This window comes from Anneissia japonica, unplaced genomic scaffold (genome assembly GCF_011630105.1).
Source record: "Anneissia japonica isolate Jap-2015-1 unplaced genomic scaffold, ASM1163010v1 scaffold287600_len331809_cov165, whole genome shotgun sequence".
Taxonomy (NCBI): domain Eukaryota; kingdom Metazoa; phylum Echinodermata; class Crinoidea; order Comatulida; family Comatulidae; genus Anneissia; species Anneissia japonica.
In genome coordinates, this window is record NW_022703713.1 from 1 (window position 1) to 5118 (window position 5118).

At 34.8% G+C, this 5118-nt stretch overlaps 1 long non-coding RNA gene across 1 annotated transcript in view; it reads left to right on the forward strand.

Annotated features, from left to right (window-relative positions):
* Positions 1-1159: 1159 nt before the first annotated feature.
* Positions 1160-5118, forward strand: part of LOC117104497 — a 6423-nt gene continuing 2464 nt past the window's right edge. The window contains exon 1 of the long non-coding RNA XR_004444762.1: positions 1160-1199. This is a non-coding gene — a long non-coding RNA (uncharacterized LOC117104497). The remainder of the gene's footprint in view (positions 1200-5118) is intronic.

A 5118-nucleotide genomic window follows, 5' to 3' on the forward strand; every position in this document is an offset into this window, starting at 1 on the left:
ATGTGTGCCATCGTAAAGGAATTGCGTTTTAATTTAAATCTCCGAACTTCTGGAAGCTGACATATATTATGAATGTAGGCTTGTAATGCAGGCTACAATTTAAAAACGGGTGGGACTCATTCAAAAATTTGAGGGGGTTCGCTAGAAAACAGGGGGGTTCGCTAGAAAAGGGGGGTTCGCCCGAACCATAAAAACCCCCCCTGGCTACGGGCCTGCCTGGCTTAGGCCTAGCGGAACATTATAATATTTTGAGTTTTAATTGAAGTTTTCAGAATACTGTAGGCCTATATATCTACAGTTCAGTTGAGTACTGTAACCTAAAAATTGGTGGGCAGCGATGTTGGAAGCAGTAATGGTGCCGGCAGCAAGGATGGCACCGGCAGCATAGGCAGCGATGACAGAAGAGTAAGAATAGCAATGGAAAACCAAATCCGCCAAAAATATGTAGCCAATTCCCATCCAAGCTAAACTCAAACCTTTCAATACAAAGTCAAATGTAAGGAAGCAAATTCATACCAAACCAAATCATAAATCAAAAACCAAACCATTCGTTCAAAAACGAATTCATCCACTATAAAGCCAAATCATTCATCCCATACCCAAGCGTATGTTGTCCAAATCATTCAAACACAAATCATGTGCAATGGAACATAAAATTATCCAAACAGAAACCAAATCATTTGAGTAAAGGCTAAACCACTCAGTCTAAACTCAAAACATACGCATGATTCGAACATACATTTTTAACCAATCTGATAAAAGGCCATGCCATTCAATCAAAACTTTAGCAGTCGTACATAGAATGAAATGATCCACTGGAACTCATATAAACCACAGTGAAGTAAACCGATCCAATGTAAACTCAAACAAACCAAGGTAGATGCAGACCGTTAATCATTCGTTGTAAAGTGAAGTAATTTGTTCTAATCCCAAACAAGAAGATGACGTCATTACTATTGGTGTAGTGTGAAGATTTCAAAAACAACTTGACCCTGTAATTTTTTTATCCCAGATGATTTTTATTGGGCATTTTTATAATTTTAACTTGGTGTAAAACTTTGCTCTTGGAAGGCACAATGTCTTATATAAAGCCTAATTATTATAATAATTATTATTATTGTTCTTTTTATTTACAGCTTCTCTCAAAGGCAAAGAGGCAAAGTTAATGGAGTATATCAACTTTTCAGATTTAGAAATCGGTGAGTATTAATGCGGTTTTCCACTATAAGGTGAATTTATTTGTGTGACACAAAGTCTTTCTGTGAAGAAAGTAATTATTTTCCACTACACTTAGTAGTACTGTAGTTGGAAAATTATATTTCAACTGTAAACGACAAGGTGTCCATTTTTGTATATCGTCATCAAACCAGCTCAATATACGCTTGCCTTTACATGTTCAACTCAAATAAAATCTCAGTTCCTGAGCACCTTATATAGTATAACGTCAGTACCATCTCGGTTCCTGAACCCGGTCCAGCAACCAATGTGGTATATTATACCACATTGGTTGCTAACACTTTCATCACAAGACCATTGGGTATGTCCTGCTCCCCATACAGTCAACAACTGAAAAATGTAAAACCCCACTGGGCTCAATACAGTACCATGCAACTATAACCTGTTAATAAATATCATTTCACACACTATCATTCTTAATTTGAATTCAGGTAAGTACAATTTCAAGTTACTTAATCTCTACTCTCACTGTAAAATGTATTTTAAACAAAATAACACCAAGCTTCCATTTGCTATTTCTGGCTCTTCAGTCCTCATACCTTGAACAAGCTTTGCCTCTGCTCTTTGTACCATTCCACTGCCTAACCCACTCCTTTCTTTTGGTTAACACATTAACATGGACACACTTCAGTAGCATGGACTTATAACAGAGTGCCATTTACTGTCAGCTAATTTAATAACTTTAACTCATTAATATTGATTAGCAATTTAGCTACAACTGGATACAGTGCACAATCAACTTTTATACATATTCATTGTTTACCAGTCAAGCCTGGTTTCCTGTCGACGGCTGAAGGCAGATTTACTTTCGATTACGTTGTTTTATCTTAAGAAAATGCGATTTGACAGGAAACCGATTGCGACTGGTGCGTTGTGAAATCGACGTAACGTAAACTAAAATCGTCGCAAAACAGGAAACCGTCGATTTTTCACTATTTGACAGGAAACCGTGATGTAATGACTTTTTGTTGAATGATCTCGCATACGTTGCTTTGCAAACGATCCTTATGAAAAGTTGACTTGGAGTCAACTTTTCATAAGAAACATAAACGGAAACGTATGCTGTCTGTATATCTTGCCTATACAACAATATTGTTGACGAACTAGAACTCTCATTGACTTATGTATTGATAATAAAATGGTTAAAAAGAAGCATATCCTCCATTTTTTTCAAACACAATGAAAGGCATATAAAATCTTATAGATTTTGTTAGCCCTATACACAGTGGCGGCTCTAGGATATAATTTATGGGGTGGGGGCTAAGGTGTCCGACTGGGGGCCTAAATATTTATGGGTGTAACTATAGCGCGCAGTGTTATCTAAGGGGGCCGAAGGCCGGAGCCGGGGTTGGATATGGGAGTGGTGGTCAAGAATGAGGATTGCAATTAGATTTAATTAATTACATTTATTATACTAAAAACTTATATAATATAAAAATAATATACAGTATAACATATAATAAATAAATAAAATATAAAATAGTATAGGCCTATTGTCAGTTGGAATATTTTCTGCTAATTTCAATAAACAATTTTTTCAAGTGTATTTCATTCTTAATTTTAATTTCTGTTTATATTAAACAACCCGAACTTTATAATTTTAACATTTGAATGATGTTTTCTGTATAAGTGTATATCTGGAGATTTTTCTGTCAGTTCAAAACATAATATTAAATAGGTGAAATTAAATAAACAAAGTACAATATAGGCCTAATTGATATTTTGAGAACGAAACACTAAAATCGATAACTAGAAAGTTAGCAAATCAAGATTTGTAGGCCCTTATACTGTACTACAGGACTAGACTATTGTTTAAATCGAACGGTGAAAATTGTCCTCGAATTTCGCCGGGTTATTTTAATGAGGAAACCGGACAGGAAGTGAGAAATGTTAACATATCGCAGTCGCAAAGAAAAATTCAACTTGACGTAACATGCATGTGACAACGTTAGGAGAGGCTGAGCCGTTTGAGCTTGAAAAATTCAACTTGTCGTAAGAATCGTTACCAGCTTATTTTGTCTGCTTATTTTGTGTGTGTTTGCAAAACACACACAACTTTAATAACTTTTCCTGCATTTACTTTTACTTATATCTGAACACGTAATGTAAAATAATGAATATACTGTATTCTTTTGATTGTAAACTAATGTAAGGATGTAATTGACACTGCGCAAGATAACATCGGTTGCTAAAACCTACACTGCAATATCTGACAGGAACTAATTTTCATGATGTAAATATTACAAATGTCACCAGCTACGAATGTATACAAAATTGGGTTAATTTGTTTAAATTGTGATTTGTGTAATTTAATTCTAATATTTCTATATTATTTGCCATTTTTTTTATTTTTTTTATTTTTGATGTGGGTGGAATTGCTCCAAACCTCATATCCACACAGACTTTTGCTGTATTTTTGAATTTTTAAACTTTTTTTTTTTAAATTTTTGAACTTCAGTGAGATTGGGCGGTTGTTATAGTTGCTATTTTAACTTTTTATAATTATGTAATTCTGTATTTTATATTCTTATCTGCCTTTTATTGTAAATTTTAACTTTTGGATATATTTATATATATTTATTATTGTTTGTTAATACAGGTAAGTGTCCCCCTTGGCGGAAGAAAATTTGTACAGCAATTAAGTTTGCTTTTGTTTAATCCTGTCTCTGTCCTGTCTCTTATACACATCTAGATGTGTATAAGAGACAGGGTATGTCCTGCTCCCCATACAGTCAGTGTATAAGAGACAGACTTGCGAGTGAAGCAAGCACCATTGGCTGGGGGCCAGGGGGTGAAGCCCCTGAAGCTCCAGCATTCTAGACATTTACAGGTGTTATTTAATTGATTTCAGAGGCCATCATTAAAAAAATGTATATATTAAAGTAAGTAATTTGAGTTAGGCGAAGATAATAAAAAAAAAAAAAACAACAAAAAAACAACTACTACTTTGTAGTACTACAGTACTGGTAATTTAGCCTACAGTAGCATAATACAAACTCCAAAGAAACCAGTATGGTTTATTCTTTATTTTTTGTTCTTTTTAAGAAATAAGAAGTACTGTATGGCTTATATAGCACTTTTGAAATTGTATCATACTGTACTCACTCAAGACAATCAGTAACATAAAAAGAACCAAGACAAATTTGTATGGTTCCTGTCGACGGGTGAAGGCAGATTTATTTTCGATATATGTCATTTTATCTTAAGAAAATGCGATTTGACAGGAAACTGATTGCGACTGGTGCGTTGTGAAATCGACGTAACGTAAACTAAATTCGTCGCAAAACAGTTTTGGACAGGAAACCGATGTATTGAATTTTCATGTGATACGTCGATTTTCACTATTTGACAGGAAACTGTGATTTAATGACTTTTTGTTGAATGATCTTGCATACGTTACTTTGCAAACGATTCTTATGAAAAGTTGACTCCAAGTCAACTTTTCATAAGAAACATAAACGGAAACGTATGCTGTCTGTATATCTTGCCTATACAACAATTGTCGACGAACTGGAACTCTCATTGACTTATGTATTGATAATAAAATGTTTAAAAAGAAGCATATCCTCCATTTTTTTCAAACACAATGATAGGCATGTAAAATCTTATAGATTTTGTTAGCCCTATACACAGTGGTGGCTCTAGGATATAATTCATGGGGGGGGGGCTAAGGTGTCCGACTGGGGGCCTAAGTATTTATGGGTGTAGCTATAGCGCGCAGCGTTATCTAAGGGGCCGAAGGCCGGAGCCGGAGTTGCGTATGGGAGGGTTGCCCCATACTCCCAAAACGAGATTAAAAAAAAAAAAAAATAATTAAACTTCTAGATGGCTTGAAATGGGATGGGAAAACTAGGCAGATTTTTTTTCTTGTTTTTTTTTGGG